Source organism: Natator depressus, chromosome 24 (genome assembly GCF_965152275.1).
Source record: "Natator depressus isolate rNatDep1 chromosome 24, rNatDep2.hap1, whole genome shotgun sequence".
NCBI classification, from domain to species: Eukaryota; Metazoa; Chordata; order Testudines; family Cheloniidae; genus Natator; species Natator depressus.
Window position 1 is genome coordinate 9,724,480 of NC_134257.1, and position 17,117 is coordinate 9,741,596.

The 17,117-nt window shown below is 58.3% G+C and overlaps 1 protein-coding gene across 1 annotated transcript in view; it reads left to right on the forward strand.

Moving 5' to 3' along the window:
• The first annotated feature begins 12,936 nt into the window (after positions 1-12,936).
• The window catches only part of NECTIN4 (nectin cell adhesion molecule 4), a 41,786-nt gene continuing 37,605 nt past the window's right edge, over positions 12,937-17,117 (forward strand). Inside the window, exon 1 of the mRNA XM_074938495.1 lies at positions 12,937-12,984. The gene's annotated coding sequence lies outside the window, so the exon portion shown is untranslated. The remainder of the gene's footprint in view (positions 12,985-17,117) is intronic.

The window sequence follows — 17,117 nt, forward strand, 5'->3', positions numbered from 1 at the left end:
GCGTCAGAAGGGCTGCACGCTGCCATGTGGAGGTGCTAGCACAGCGGGGAGCCCAGGTCATGCAGTGTGGACACACCCCGAGCCTCAGCAGCTTCCAGCCAGGGCCACGGGGTGCCAGCCAGCCCCATTTCCCGCCGAGTCTCCCCGAAGTCGTCCCTTGGGTAGTCAGTGATGCCAAATCAGTGAGGAATTGCAGGGGGAGGGGGCTGAGCTCCCAGTTCCCAGCTCTGGACCAGCGGGTCCCAGTACAGCCAGAAGCTCCATCTGGTCACGGTTGCACCTGCCCCGTGTCTGGCTGCCCAAGCAGGCTGTGCTTGGTGCCCAGCTGCCTCTGCTTCCCCTGCCTGGGGTCTGAATGTCCCACCTGAGGCTCCAGGGGCTTCCCTTTGGCAGGGCGATTCCAGCCCAGACAGGGTCCCGCACCCATCGCCCTGCCCCCCATCCTGCCCTGGAGAGAATTAACCCTTTCCACCCAGTAGGTAGCTATAGCTAGCAGCACATAAATGTTGCTCATAAACAGGACAAAGATCCCACGGTCATCACAGGGGCAACTCCTGGCAGAGACTGGCTCCCGCAGCCCCACTTCTCCCTCCTTTGCCAGGCCGGCTCCCCCTACCTTGTGACCAGGGCATGCCCATCTCTGCCGCTATCCCTCAATCCTGACCCACAGCCCCTGTACCCCCACTCTGGGTTCCCCACGCCCCCAGCTCCCTCCATCTCTCTCTTGTGCCTTCACTCCCTGCAGCATGCCCGCTCCTTGCAATTTCCCTCAACTCCCGCACCCAACGCTCCCGCTCCTGGTTCCTGACCCATCTCTTGTTAGCACCCTCTCAGCACCAGGCACACTGGCTTTGCCAGCCAAGAAAGGCCTTTTTGTGGCTGAGGAGGATACTCTGGCAGGGAACTGGTCCACCAGAGCTCAGCGGCTTCTTCGCCCGAGCATGGCCAGGGGGAGCCAGTCTCAGGGCCCTGTGAGTGATGCCCTTGTCTCTTTGGTCTCCCCAGAACTGGGTGCAAATATTGCTCAGGTCACAGAGGGATAACACTTTGGGATGGAAAAATTTGGCAAGACAGATCACAAGAAAGGTCTAGGGGACTGCGGGTCAGGACTGAGGGGCACTAGCAGAGCTGGGGGGGCAGGACTGGGATAGTGAGGGGTCGGGGATTGAGGGGCACTGGCAGAGCTGGGAGGTTGCGGGGGCTCAGGGCTGGGATGGGGGGGTGAGAGCCATTTCTTGCTTTTATAGGCACCCAAATTCCTGAGGTCCCCTCCAACCCAATCTTGGGGGTGGGGGGAGGGGCTCCTCCCTCTCTCCCTACCTGCCCAGGGTCCTGGCCCACATGGCCCCCGCCCTCTCCCTTCGGGCTTGGCAGCTTGTTCTGTCAGACAGGTTGAGGCAAGTTTTTGCTGACCCCGCTATTTCGTCAGTGGAGGTGACTCAGGCTGCGACACCCTGGCAGGGCCCTGGCTGCACCGGGAACCACACGCAGAGCGGGAGCGACGCCCACACGGGGCCGGGATCACCCCCTCCTCCCCCACACAGCTCCAGGAGCAGTAGGGGATTCCTGGCAGCCCCTGGAGTCGGCCGGTTCCGGGCCATGTTGCCTAAGGCTTGTAGCTAATGGGCGGGGGGGAGTGGGGCTGGCTCCCTCCCAGCCCAGCTTGGCCAGAGCTGGCACCGCTGGAGTTTCACTCTAAAGCTGACAACTTCCTATGGGGCCAGTTCCTTGGTGCTCCAGCTGCAAAGGGCCCAATCCTGTCCCCAGGATCCCAGCACCACCGCGCCCTGGGGCGGACAAGCCGGTCTGGTACAGAGCAACTCCCACCATCCGCCGCAGTCAACCACTGCAAATCACTCTGTGACCTGCTACTCTGCCACGCCCATCACCTGGTGCGTGGGCACCACGGTGCAGTAGGGCCGGGCCATCATCCCCCTTGTGCAGGGGGGAGCTGGGGCACAGGGGAGATGTAGGGCCAGATTCTTAAAGGTGTTTCAAAAGCGTCTATGTGCCTAACTCCCATGGGTGCTTCTCGCCTAGACTCCTTTATCAATCTGGTCCTGAAGGACTTGCCCACAAGCAGCATCCGCAGAACAGGGGCCAAGGCCAAGAGGCGTCAGCCCAATGCCTCATCTCTAGCCCAGCCTTCGACCCCAGGCTGGTGCATCAGTGCCACTACATCAATGCAACGACCTGCTGTGCAGACCCTCCCTTAGCAGGCTCCCCCACGTCATGGCGCCCACTCTGAGCTGGGGGGGCCAGGCATTTTCTACAGGGACACTGGCGAAGGGGCTTAAAAAGCAGATCCCCACCCCCTGGCTGCGAGGGTGAAATCCCAGGAGGGATCTGTCCTGCAAAGGAAGGCGCCAGGAACCCGAGCTGTACGCTGCCATCCCCACCTCAGATGTGCTGGGCACAGGGAAGGAAGTGACCGTTGTAGGCCGACCCTGCCTGGCCTGCGCGGGGCCCAGTGCAGAATGGGTCTGGCAGTGTCACGTTCCCTGCAGCTGGTGTCAATGGGTGGCGCTCCATTGGAGTCACTGAGGGTCTATGCCCAGAGATAGAAAAGGCTATTTGGTGCCAGGCAGCCCATCCCCGGCATCCAGGGGCGCCTCTCCTGGCTTTGGTCTGGTTTGAAATGCCCCGGCCCTTCCCCCCAGCCCAACCCAGGACTCTGCCTGCCAGCCTTACCTCGCGTCCCCTGTATAAGCGGGGCGGCCTCGCTATGTATTCCATGGACTGTGCCCTCCTGGCTGGTGTGGCTGAGTCTCTGCTGCCCTCTGCTCGATGGAATTGGAACTGTAGGGCTGTGTTTCATAGCCTCTATACTGCCCGCTCTGAGTGGTGATTCTCCTTGGTCCAGGGGGCAGTAGGGGCCTGCGCTCTTGGGGCAGGTGGTTGTTGCAGTATCTTCTTGCCCTCCTGCCTCTCTTCAAGCTCCTAGTTGTGCCCTTCAAGGGTGTTCCCCACCCTCCCCCCAAGCAGCAATGGGTTTAGCTGGCCATTTAGCCCAAGCTGGCTTCCTGGGCCCTAAAGCTGAACTCTGAACTTGCCCCCCCGGTGCCCTGCTGGGGAGATCGTGGGGCAGACGCAGCATCTCTGGGCTGCCAGGTGCCAGCAGCCATGGCCTGAGGAAACGGGAGTGGAGTGGGAGGCCGTGCCCAGGGGAGGGAGGGTGGTGAAGTGCCGCGGGTACTAGTCAGCGGCATTTGAGTGACAGCCCGGCGCAGTCAGAGTGCGTGAGATGGCTGCAGGCTGCCACAAGCGACTCGCCCAGCACGGGGCTGAGTAACAGCAAGGTTTGAGCGCTTCTGTTTCGTGTTGACTCATGGCTGCTGCCCAGGAGGGCTGGACAGACTCAGAGGGCCTGCCCAGGTGCGGGGGGGGGGGCCTGGTCCGGGGGGATGGGCTGCTGTCTGGAGGGTGCGGGGGAGGGCTGGACAGGGGCCTGGCTGGGGTGCTGGGCCAAGGGCTGGGTGAAGGCTGGCCAAGGGCTGTGGCGCTGGGCTAGGGGCCTGAACCGGGGGGCGGGGGCAGGCTGGGGTTGCAGTGCTGGGGCAGGGGGTCTGGGTGTGGGCTGGGCTGGGGGACTGAGCCTGTGCTTCTTTGGCATCCCATCAGTATGGGTAGAACTCAGGCTTTCAGTAAGGAGCCCCCCCACCTCCACCCCCGCCCAGGCCCTGGGCAGCACGGCCCAGCCGGTCAGGGCCTCTGGAGCTCTGGGTTCAATCTCTGCCTATGGCACAAGCACCCGATGCGTCCTTGGGCGTCACTGAGCCTCTCTGGGCTGTAGTTCCCCTCGGTGACATGGGGACAATAACCTGTAGCCTGTGAGTGGTCCGGGCAGGGGCTGGGGCGCTCGGTGTCTGGGCATGACAGCGCCAGTCTCCGTAACAGCCCCCAGCCGTGCGCCTCGGGCTGCCATGGCTCCACTGGGGCGCCAGAGGAGAAGCTGGGCTGGGGGCACCCTCGGGAGGGGGCACTCCCAGCAATCCTTACGGCAGGGAAATACGTCCCAGCTGCTAACGGGGGGGGGGGGGGGGGCTGCACTTGGAACCCGGCAATGAGCCCGCTGGGGTGTTCACGGCGTGCACCGGACAAGGGCAGTGAAAACGATGTGTGAGTGTGCAACAGACACTCCCTCACACGCTGGTGCCAGCTGGCTGCAGCGCCCAGGGAGGATAAAAGCCCTACTATTAGTGGCAGTGGGACGTGCTCCATTAGGGTGTGTGACAGAGGCTGCACTTTGCATCCCACGCTCCCAGGGGCTGCCCTGGGGCCACGGCTCAGCTGGCAACCGGGCACACAGTTTGTCAGGCTGTCCTGGAGCAAGACCTCTCAGCCTGGGCTCGGCCCGATCGCCTCCTCGGGCCTGTCTCTGAGCTCCGTGTGGGAGTGTGGGGGATCCCTAATGCCCTGCTCCCGCCCAGGGGCACTGAGGCTGCAAATGCTCCGGTGCTGCCATGAGCGCCCCTCGCCTCGGTCCTTGGAGAGAGCTGGGGACAGCTGCTTCCTTCACAGTGAATCAGATGAGCAGCGGGAGGGACCTGGAGGTCAGAGGTCAGGGCAGGGAGGGGTGCCTGTCACTCCCACCAGGCTGGTGCGATCGGGTACCCTAAGAAGGGGCCATAGAACTGGGGAAAAGCTGGCCAGGTGCATCCCCAGGGCTGAGCAGGGAGCTGGGGGGGGGGGTTCCTTTCCCCCCTGGAAGGGCAGGGCTGGCACTGATGGCCCTGCCCAGTGCATAGCTAACTCCCCCTGTGCACATCAAACACCCCCCATATCTGCCAGGAGTTGGCCCGTCTCCACCGTTCAGGGTTCAGGAAGCTGAGATGTCAGGGGTCCAATTCCCCCACCCCACCCCGTGGGACTCAGACCCAAGATTGGTCAATCTAGCCCTTATGTCACCAGCAGGGAAACTGGCCTCCTGCCAGCCTGGGTGACTCCTGGGACCCCTGGAGTGCCCTCTGCTGTGTCTACACTTCGCTGCAGGCGGGGATGGGATGGGTGTATGCGTGTGTATCAGCATTTCTGGGTATGGATCTGTGTGTGTGTGTGGAGCAGTGGGTCTGTATGCATCAGCAAGTATTTGTGTGTATATGTATCTGTGTATCGTTGTGTGTTTCTGTGTACCTGCCACTCCTTTAGAGGGCCCTGCCAGTCCAGCCCGGAGTGGTGCCTCATTTTGATGATCCAGCGGGTCCTGGGGCCACAGCGGCGGGGACGAGCCCAGGAGCCGTGGGGTGGGGACAGCTGAAGGAATGCCTGGAAAATATGAATGTGCACAGACCAGTGGGGCTGGATGTTGGACAGCCAACCCAGCCCACCGCTAACACCAGCTGTTTGAAAAACTAACAGAGAGCTGGGGAGGGGGCTGTGTGTGTGTGTAACTGTGTGTGTGTGTGTGAGAGAGAGAGAGAGAGAGAGTAACTCTGTGTGTGTGGTACCCAGATGTCAGCGAGAAGAGGAGAGCAATTCCTAGCAATCACCGCCGGCTAAATCTCATCAGTCCCAGTGAAATCACCCAGCACAGCCTGTTCCCACCCAGACGATAGCTGGCTTTGAGCAATGAAAGCACCAGCCCGATAACCCTGATGGGATCTGGGCTAGAATTACCCACCACGTGGAGGAAATGTAACATATCCAGAGTTTAGTAAACACGGGATACACTCAGCCTCTTCTTATCTAATCTCCCCTGCCCTAACCTTCTCTCTCCTAATCCAAATTGATACAGTCGATCTAATCTGCCCTCTCCCCGGCCCCTGGCTGCACCACCTTCAGCCAAACAGCATCTAGAAGCTTCCGCTTTCGAATCAGGTCTTCGCCTCACCAAACCTTATTCACAAAATTCATTGACTCTTTCCCAGGCCAGGTCTATGTGGGGAAGTTCCAGTGATTTAATTCAAGTCCGTTTTAAAACTGATTTAGAATTAAACTACTGCAAGGCCTTGTGTGGACGCTCCTCTTTCAGTTAACAGCGACTCCTTGTGGTTTAGCTGAAGTCGATTCCTGACTGAGTCAGGAAATAACTCAACCGAAATAACCCTCCTGAAACAGAAATGGGCACCTCCACGCAGGGCTCTGCACCAGTTTAACCACACCTGGAATCAGAGCGCTGCATCTGTCTCATGTAGACAGTCCCAGATGCTGATGCACACGTTCCCAACTGGCCGATGGGAAGGAAATGGCAAATAGCACTGTATCATGTCTGGGGAGGAGGGTCCAGGGCAGGGCAGGGACCAGCGTCAGGCCCTGGGTTGAGATCTTTGGATGAAAAGTACTGTAGAAGAACGGAGGGTGAGCATTAGTTTTGTACAGCGCCTGGCACAACGGGGCCCTGATCTTGGTTGAGGTCTATGCCGCGGCTCAATCAGACCATGATCTCAGTCATAAAGTCAGAGAGTTTAAGGCCAGAAAAGACCACCCCCTCATGTAGTCTGATCCCGTCTTCCACAGGCCACCAACACAACCCAGCCCCACACACTAAACCCAACAACTGAAACTGTTCTGCTGAACAACAAAAGTGTGAGGCCAGTGCAGTGCACCACACCTGTTACTATGTCTGGCCAAAAGATTTACATGTTCTTGGATTCCAAGGCCAGCAGGGACCTCTGTGATCATTGGTCTGACCTCCTGGACAACACCGGCCAGAGAACTGCCCCAAAATAATTCCCAGACCCGCTCTGTTAGCAAAACATTCCATCTTGACTTGAAAATAGCCAGCGACGGAGAATCCACCACAGCCCTTGATAAATTGTTCCAGTGGTTAATTATTCTCAGCCTTAAAATGTACACCCGATCTGAGGTCAGAGTCTGTGCAACACCCGGCACAATGGGTCCTTGATCTCTGGTTGGGCCCCTACTCAATCGTACAATAGAAATCATCCTTATGATTCCAGTCAATGGTCGGAGGATGGGGCGAACAGCACGGTAATGCAATTGACAAGGTCAAAGGAAAGCAGGAGCTAAGAGCCGTGATACAAACACGGGCAGGAAATGCCAAAGTGAGGTTCAGGCCAGTGAGGAGCGGGCTTCGTTGCAGGAGCCAAGCCTAGACCCAAGAGCCCATTCTGTCACCAGCGTGCCGCTCTGACACCATGGTCACCCCTCTGCTGGGCAGTAGCCGGTGTCTGGGGCCTTGCAGTTCAGCCTGGCCAGTGGAGGAGAAATTAGTGACGTGGAGTCCAGGGCTATTCTAAGTGTAACTTGTGGGTTTACACACAGGCACCAGTTCTAGAGCACGGATGGCCACAAACAGCGCACGAGGCATCTCCCAGGAATCTCTGCCCAGTGCTCACACCTCATAGAATCATAGGATCTCAGGGTTGGAAGGGACCTCAGGAAGTCATCTAGTCCAACCCCTGCTCAAAGCAGAACCAATCCCCAACTAAATCATCCCAGCCAGGGCTTTGTCAAGCCTGACCTTAAAAACCTCTAAGGAAGGAGATTCCACCACCTCCCTAGGTAACACATTCCAGTGCTTCACCACTCTCCTACTGAAAAAGATTTTCCTAATATCCAACCTAAATCTCCCCCACTGCAACCTGAGACCATTACTCCTTGTTCTGTCATCTGCTACCACTGAGAACAGTCTAGATCCATCCTCTTTGGAACCCCCTTTCAGGTAGTTAAAAGCAGCTATCAAATCCCCCCTCATTCTTCTCTTCGGCAGACTAAACAATCCCAGTTCCCTCAGCCTCTCCTCATAAGTCATGTGTTCCAGTCCCCTAATCATTTTTGTTGCCCTCCGCTGGACTCTTTCCAATTTTTCCACATCCTTCTTGTAGTGTGGGGCCCAAAACTGGACACAGTACTCCAGATGAGGCCTCACCAATGTCGAATAGAGGGGAACGATCACATCCCTCGATCTGCTGGCAATGCCCCTACTTATACATCCCAAAATCCCATTGGCCTTCTTGGCAACAAGGGCACACTGTTGACTAATATCCAGTTTCTCGTAACCCCTAAGTCCTTTTCTGCAGAACTGCTGCCTAGCCACTCGGTCCCTAGTCTGTAGCGGTGCATGGGATTCTTCCATCCTAAGTGCAGGACTCTGCACTTGTCCTTGTTGAACCTCATCAGATTTCTTTTGGCCCAATTCTCTAATTTGTCTAAGTCCCTCTGTATCCTATCCGTACCCTCCAGTGTATCTACCTCTCCTCCCAGTTTAGTGTCATCTGCAAACTTGCTGAGGGTGCAATCCACACCATCCTGCAGATCATTGATGAAGATATTGAACAAAACCGACCCGAGGACCGGGGCACTCCACTTGATACCGGCTGCCAACTAGACATGGAGCCATTGATCACTACCCGTTGAGCCTGACAATCTAGCCAGCTTTCTATCCACCTTATAATCTATTCATCCAGCCCATACTTCTTTAACTTGCTGGCAAGAATACCGTGGGAGACCGTGTCAAAAATTTTGCCGGAGGAAGAGTGAGACCCGTTGGGGTCCCAGGGAGTGGGACTGCCTCAGTTATTGACTCCGACCCCTCCTGCTGCTTGCACCAAACCCTGCGTCACCCACACAGTAACTCCATCACATCACGTCTCCCAAGAGCCCAAAGGTGCTCACACGCTAAAAGCAAACACTTGGAAGGCTGCGGTGCAGTGCCACCTGGTGACGCTGGCCACAACAGTGCTGCTGACACTATACAAGCTACTCCTAGAGCCTGCAGAAATTACCAGAGGCTCAGACCCATCCTCTAGGTTTTTAGAACTATCCTATTGGATTCTCTAGCAAGGAGAGGATGAAGGCTAAGGGCTGTCTGGATTCCACGGAGGCTGTTTGCTGGGCCCCTGCTGGGGGGAATTTCACCTTTTGTGTGTCTGTGTTCCACAACTCCCCTGCACCCCCCACCCCCACCCCCAGCCACGCCGCTTGCTGCTGCGAGTGTTGTTGACCTTGGCTCACGCTCACCGTGAGTAAGTGAGACGCAGGTTATGGATCTTCCAGTCTGGCAGCAAAATAAACAACGTTTTAAAGAAACAGAGGTGCCAAATATCCTCCTAATACTGCAGCTACTGTATTCCTTGAGTTAGCAGGGCCCGGGCAGGGTTTGCTGGGCCTGGGAGCTACAGCAGGGAGCCAGGAGCTAACACTGGTCTGGAATGCAGCAAGCTGGGTGCCACAGATCCATAGGGCCAGTGCTACGCCCCCCAGCTTTGGAACTGTCTCTTAGAGGAATCCTTCAGTGGGCGAGACCCCAACGGGTCTCACTCTTCCTCCAGGGGCCTCACCACCTCCTTGACTGAACCACTGGGGCTCCAGCCCTCCAGCTTCATTCACCCCGTGAGCTCTGCTCAGCGAGTCCGGCTGAGACAGACCCCCGGGACAGACATGTCCACTCCGCAGGGATCAGCGCACCTTGCCCGGCATTCGCAGTGTGCGGTATTAGTCACCAGGAACCCAGCAGCGGAAGTCCTTAGATTAGCACAGATGGCTGCAGCACAGACCAGTCTGGTTGGTCCAGAGCCCAGCCATGCTGCAGTGAACCCCATGTTCAGGCTCTATCTCTGTCTGACCCCCTCAATTCCCCAGTGAGAGCCCCCCACTCCCTCCAGTAGCCAACTCTTACCCCCCTCCCCCACCTCACACCTTCCAAGTCCTTTGCAGGGGGTCTGTGGTCAGCCTCCCTGCTGCGAGGTGGGGAAATCCATCTCCCTTTGGGGCACTGCTTGCTGGGTGTCAATGCCTGGTGATTGGCTTTGCCATTGTCAGCTCAGATTCTCCTTTGATATGGCGGTGGCCTCGGCCAGTCCTTTTTAATGAGGCTCAGACGGCTAGACAACGGGCATGTTTGTCTCTCTCAGCCTGCCCTGAGAGCAAATTAGGCCTTTTCCCCACACCGGGTAGCCATGCAAAATATAAGGGAAACTGAGGCACACATAGGGTTCCTAAAAATATTACAGAAAAGTCCCACTGCGACACACCAGGCATGTTCTGTGCACCAGGAACTGCCTCTGCAGATGGAGCCTTTTGCCTTGCTTGTTTCAAGGAGACATTTTCCCCAGCTCTGTTTGGGATCCGCTCAGTTCAGTTGTCATAGGTGAGGTGAGCAGTGGTCACATACAAGGACTGGAGCCACTGTTTATCTCCCTGGGAGCTGCTGTTTTCCTGATAAAGTTTCTACTGGCCCTGTTGGGCCTGGAATTGCCAAGAGAAGGAATCAGCTCTGGATTCTCTTCCCACACACACACGCCTTGCTCCATTTGCGCCAGAGAAATTCTTCCTGATTTACACTGGTGAGGCTGAGAGGAGAATAGGCTGTAATTCAGACATTTGCCGAGATTCCTAGATTCCAAGGCCAGATGGGACAATTACAATCATCTCGTCTATCTCAGAATCAGCAAGCACCCTCAAAATCCTGAGAGCAGCTTCAAAATCAGGAGATTTTTGCATGACTAAATTTATTAACAGAACCCCAACATTTGCCTTCTGGGGTTTGAGCTGTTGGGGAATCACATTTTCAAGCTTTTCTCTAGCACCACAAGAGATAGGGACCTGACTTTTTCATTTAAGTGAGGCAGACATTGCCCCATCATCATGGGACTCCCAGAGCTGAGGCCTTAAAAAAAAGCCCCCACAAAATATCACAGGAGTTTCTAACATCGCACTGAGCTGTGCAGTCCCAACTGGAATCCAACATTCCTGTTGCAAGGCCCAATAACTGCTGGTTTCGCCACATTATCTCCCCAATATCCAAACTCCAACCCCAGCTCACCAGCCACCCAAGAGCAGCCCTGGCAGCTGGCCAAGGCGAGAGATTTCCCATCCTGTGAATCAAATCCAGGGCAGGCTGGTGAACAGGCTACTTCCCGCCTGCTGGGCCCTCGGGAAGATACTAATTCTGCTTTTGTTGTTTTCATGACATTGGTTTTGCTAGACCTTGGTTTGAATGGATGGACTGGCTCTTTTACACCAGCTGAACTTACCTTGCAGCTGGTGTTTGAAAGTCTCTGGGCTCCCTTCCAGCCCAGGGGGCAGCCGCCTGTCATTGAACTACTGCCTACAACATGAACCAGCTTCACTGGGAGAGACTGAGAGAGGCTCCCCCGCGTACCCCACAGCCCAATGGTTTTCCGTGAGCAAAGGCTGTCCCGACTTCGGCACGGGGAGAGGGCTCACGGCTGAGGCTCTAGAGCAGACAGAGGTGCCTAAAGCCCTTCGAGGGGCAGGGTTCAGGCCAGATCCCTCTCCTTGGCATTTCCTGCTCCTATTTCTGGCTTCTGTGCAGCCCATTCTCAGGCACCAAGCTCCCCCTGTGCATGGTACAGGGAGCCCGGGCTGGGTGCTGGACGTGGGGCTGAGGACCATGGTGGGCGGCAGGCGCTGAAGCTTGGCATTGCCCACTGAGCCCACGTGAAGCTAGCCCTGAAGTCCCACCGAGAGTCTGTGGCGGGACAGGGAATTGAATCACAGCTCTTAACTCACACCCTAACCCCCGGGCCTACCTTCATGGCTATGGGATGAACCCTGGTGGCAGCCCGGGGGGCAGCCAGGATCCCAGCCAGAGGAGGAGGGTGAGGCAGAGGGGCCATGTCTCATGTCCAAACCCGCAGCGAGCCCATACTAGAGTGGGGGCTGGAATCAGGGCTCCGTGCCCCACCGCACACGCTTCCCCACACGATGCCTCTCCCAGGCTGCCTTCTGCCTGGCAGGATCCCTGCCCTGGTGCCTGGGTGGGACATGCCAGGCTGATGCACTGGGACCTAGTCTGGAGCTGGACTCTGCATGTGGGTCCAGGCTGGGCTCGGCGACCCTCGCCCCTTCCCCCACCTCCCTGAGATACAGCAGGGAAACAGACACACTCTTTAGAAACCACCCTCCTAAGAGGCAGCTGGATGGTGCCAGGCCCAGCTCACGGGAGACGGCCCAGGAGGGGTGGAGGGGCAGCCCGGGGGAAAGGCACTAGCAGCACTCATGGGACCCGAGCGCAAGCCCCTCCTCCATTGCCGGTGGCCTTGGGCTTATCACATAGCCCACCCTGTGCCTTGTGTACCGTGGGGGGAAATCTACCCTCCCCTAGCTCACAGGGAGGCAGTCTGGCCTAGAAACCAAGGAGAGTTGGCCATATTCCTGCCTCTGCTGCTGGGGGATGTAGGGCAAACCCCGCCCTGCCCTTGTGCCTCAGTTTCCCCATGTCTGTAAAACGGTGACAGTGACACTTCCTCAGGAAAGCCCTTTGTGAGCTCTGGATGCCGAGAGGTGGGTATTAATACTGGGCAGACCTGGCACACCGAGGACACGGGCTGGGGGTCTTCAGCTGGTCCAGGACCCCGCTCCCTTTCATAGTGGACTCACCCCCTCCTCTGTATTCCCACCCCACTCTCTGTTGGCCTCACCCCCCCACACACACAGTTCTTGGGGGTCCTGCAGCCGCCACTGAGCCCGCCGGGCCAGGCTGGGCAGTCAGCCAGCTCACGCCCCCCACCCCCTCCTCCTGGCAGACCTGGGGCCCCGATCCCACGGGTCGGGCCCGGAGCCGGAGCCTCTCACGTCTGCCCAGCGAAGCGGGGAGGGCTCGGGCTGGTTTCCCCGGGCCGAGGCCACGCCCCCTTTTGGAGAAACACCTGTTCCGACCTGCCAGACAAGTTCCTCCCCCCCCCCCCCCCCCGCGCCCCGGCGATGCTGGGCGAGCAGCTTGGGGAGCCTCGAAGCGCAGCGCGGCCGAGCGGGGAGCGCAACCAGCGGCCGGGCATGAGCCAGCGACCCAGCGGGCCCTGAGCGCACGAGGCCCGGCCCCCGGGGGATCCGCGCGCCCAGGTTCCGGGGACACCCCCCAGGAGACTCCCCCCCCCCAGGAGACACCCCCCCCCGGCACCCGCTCGCTCACGGAGGAAGATCCCGGCCCGGGGGGGCCGCTGTGAGTTCCCCACGCGTGTCCCAGCGACGTCATGAGCGGGTCCTTCGCCCCGGCCCCGGCCCCGGCCCCGGCCCCCGCGGCTTGGAAACTCCTGCTGCTCTGCCTCGCAGCCTCCGGTGAGTCGCCCGGTCCCTTCGCCCGGCTCGGGGCTCCCGGGCCAAAGAGCCGGGGCAGGCTCCTGAGCCACTTTGGGCGAGGTTGCCTTGGTCCTGCCTCAGCGCGCGGGCCAGACCCGGGGGTTCCCCGGCGCCCTCGCAGCCCCCCCTAAACACCGATCCGGGTTTGGATCCAGAGCTGCCTGCCGGGCTCCTGCCTTCTGCCCTCCATGCACCCCCCGCCCCCGCCCCCTGCAGCGATGTGGGGTCCCAGATCTCTACCCGAGAAGCCCCTTCGGGTTTTGGGGGGGGGTCCTTTGTGTCGCCCCCTGATTGCAGTTCATCCTGCGGCTCAGATCCTGCAAGAAACCCACTGCAGGGAGAGGGGGGAAGCGGGGCAGGATCGGGCCCCTGGGCAGGATCGGGCCCCGTGTGCGTGTGCAGCGTGATATTGTTGTGCCCTTTGGTTGTCAGGGGTTTTCAAACATTCTCCTGCATGGAGAGTCGTCCCCCCCCACTTTCCCCCTAGAAGGCCCCCCCACCCCATTGCAACCCCCTCAAACTAAGCACCAGGCACTGCCATTCCTCCGCCCACTAGCATCAAGTCCCTGCCTTTGCCTTCCCACTTGGTCAAGGTTCTGATCCCCCTCCTCCCTCCCCTGACCCGCTCATGCACCCCTGGAACTCGGGGGAACCCCAAGCGAAGGGAGCGCCTTGCGGGGCTGTTGGCCGCAGAGCTGTTGGGTCTCCCCATGGGGGTCATGGGTGGCTGGCTCTGGGGGGGGGTGCAGGCAGTGGGCCATTGTCTAAAGGGACTTCCAAGGGGTAAGAAACTTGTCCCCTTGCAGAGGGCTCTTTAGACATGGACTCCTTGGTGCTGCCTTCCGAAGCGGGGTGTGTGCGTGTGACCCCCCCAGAGTGGGCCACATAGAGCAAGCTGCTCCCCAGGCTCACCCGAGCAGGGGTTTGCTGCCCCCACCCCACCCCCATTACTACGTGCTTGGCACCCATCCCACGCCCTCCCTGGCAGCCTCGCAGTGACTCGACAAATGCTGCCACTTCCCAGCCCTGCCCCCTGTCAGCTGAGCTGCTGACTCAGGCTTTAGCCCTTCGGTGGTGGCTCCGAACCACCCGCGTGACTCAGAGCACAGCAGGATTATAACAAGCCGAGCTGGGCAGGGCCGGGCAGGGGAGCAGGTCCTCTGTGTCTGTATAGTGCCCGGCACAATGGGGCCCCGACCTGCTGCGGCGTCTCTGCACCCCATGGCGGTTCAGATGGGAAATGCTGACGCCCTGATGTCTCAGTTCTTGGTGTAGGAAATGGGTCAGAAGCTCAGCTGGTGTCAGTCCCCATAACTCTACTGAAGCCAGGAGGGCGACTCCACTTTACACCGGCTGAGGATCTGGCCCGAGAATGGGCCCAGGCCTCCTTCACTTGTGCCCATGCAGTCATTCACAGCTGGGCCTCGCGGGTGCCCACGGCCCATTGAGTAGCATGCAATGCCCGTTTTGCAGTGGTGTGAACAAGGGCACGTGGCGCAGGGCGGATCAGGCAGCTTGTCTGGCTTCACTGAGTGTGCTGAGAGTGGATGCTCCAAAACGTGCCCCCCAGGATCTGTGACCGCAGAGCAGGAGCAATGAGAGCAGCTGTTGCAGTAGGCAAAGGCAGGGATGGGGAAGAGCTAGCTGATATGGGGGAGGGAGCCCAGAGAATGCCCTGGCTGGGGCACCAGGCCCCCTGCGTGTGCTTAGGGCAGGCTTCGGGCCTTCCCTGTCTCGCATAGCTGAGTGGAAGCTGCTGTGTGACCAGGATGCAGTTGCCGCCTGTCTCCAGGGCTGGCCCGGTGGCTGGTGACTGACTCTTAGGTGGCAAGTTGGCAAGGTGTGGTCCTGGCCAACCAGGCTCTTATTAAACAGGGTGTCAGCTCTCTGTGTCTCTGCCACTGGGCACCAGGCTCAGGGTTGCTCCGCAGCTAGAAACAACCTCCAACCCTGACCCTACCAGGGGCAAAGTGGACGGGGGGATGACCCCGGCCTCCTGCCTGTGGGCTGCTGAGCTGTCCCCAAGAGCCTCCAGCTTCAACTTTCGATCTGCGACTCTCTGGGGCTCACAGCCCTGCCCCGGATGCCCACGAAGTGCTAATTTGCATGTTTATTTGACACCCACCTTTTTCAATCATTGCTTCCATAATGCACTCTAATTGATACAGATTAATAATAATGATGATGATCCTTTATTAATTATGGGGGAGGGCTTCCAGTTTCCTCTGTTTATCAGCAGAAGAATGTTGGAGGTGTTTAACCTGGTTCGCTGTTCACCCCAGGTAGGATGGGAGGCAGGGGCTGTGCTGATAACAATCTCTGAGCACTTTCATTCTATCAGCTCTTGGGGCGGAGCAGGTGTTTCCTCATCAGTTTCAAGGCGGTCTTCCTATATTGTTGCTTTTAGTGGGAGGCTGGAGTTATAAGCCAGCTCTGCCTGTACATTCCTGCCCCATGACGAGAATCTCGTCCATTTCATCACAGCCCAGTCATTAGCTGCTTTCCAGACAGGGGATGGGAGATTCTGCGCTTTTGCAGACTGTGTCAAGAGACGTTGCTTGTTTTCATTTAGAGATGGGCCTGATCCTCCAAGTTCAGATCTGGGTTCCAGGCTGGAGGCTGTCTGGATCTGGCGTTTAGGTGTGGACCCGGCTATTGCGGGTATTGATCCTGTCTCAGTGCGGGGGATGGATCAGATGACCTCTCCCTGTCCCTTCCAGCCCTACGTGTCTATGATTTGATGATTGTCCCCCCTCGTCCCCTTCTGAGATGAAAGAATGGGATGAATCATAGAATATCAGGGTTGGAAGGGACCTCAGGAGGTCATCCAGTCCAACCCCCTGCTCAAAGCAGGACCAATCCCCAATTTTTTCCCCAAATCCCTAAATGGCCCCCTCAAGGATTGAACTCACAACCCTGGCTTTAGCAGGCCAATGCTCAAACCACTGAGCTATCCTTCCCCCCCAAATCATGGGTCCTCTTTGCTGTTTTCTTTTCACCCTTTCCCCCCAGCTGGCCTGATGAAAACAAATGCTTTCCTAGTCAGTTTCACTTCCTGGTTCTCATGTGCTAGCCCCTGCACTGCAAAGCTTGAGCCTGAGGGGGACACCTGGAGCCACCTGTTCCCACTTGACACGTATGAAACCTGCCATCCTGGGTGTGTTTCGTTCCATCTCAGTGTGTGTGTGGGGGGCAGGGAGGGGGCGGTTAAAACCAACTAGATTTGGGGCAGAATTTGTGACTCGCTCACTTGGCATGACTGTGCCAGGGAGGAAGGTTCTGGAACCCAGACCGGGCCAGCCTGACACTAGCCACTAGCCCAGCACGGGAGATGCTTTAGAACCTAAATCCAGCTGCATGTTTTGAATCCAAACCCCGGCTCCCAGGAACCAGTTTGGATCTGGATCCAAATGTTCCAGCCCAACTCTCCCTGGAGATCCTGGCAGGGGCTGAGGGAAGCTGGTGGGGCAGGAGATGCCAGGTTATAATCTCCTTCCTCCTTCCAGCTCCAGGATTCCCTGACACCTCCCCATGTTCTGCTTGTCTCTCCCAGTGTTAGTGACTCTTGGGCGTGGGGATGGCTCCAGAACTCATTGTCTTCCCCTCCCTTATTCCCTTTCTCTTGGTTTCTCTGCCTATTGTATGTGTCCGGGCACATCCTCACTCTGATCACACGCAATACCTGCTGTAGGGGAAGCCAGGCGTCTCCTCCAAAAGCCATGCTCCGTAATCAGCTCTCAGCAGCCAGAGGGCTGCTAGTTGTTTAATGATCAGTGCTTGGTGAGGATCGGCATGGGTCTGGCTGTAAACAGTGCGGGGGAGGCGTGTCTGTGGGTGTGGGTGTGGGTGAGAGAGAGGCAGCAGGCAGGTGTGCAAGTGGCCTGCCCCGGGGGCCCCTCAGCCCTGGGGCTCTGTCCAGTCTCCAAGGAAATCTCTCTTTTGACTCTGGTGGGGATTGGATCAGGCCCCAGAAGCATGAGCCCCGGTCCCAAGCACTAAAGGAGTCAGTCACTCCCCCTGCTGGGAGTCAGCAGCCAGCTGGGATAGAGGTATGTGTGTGCACGAGTGTGTGTGTGCATGTGGCATGCCTATTGAGGCAGCCGATTGGCTGT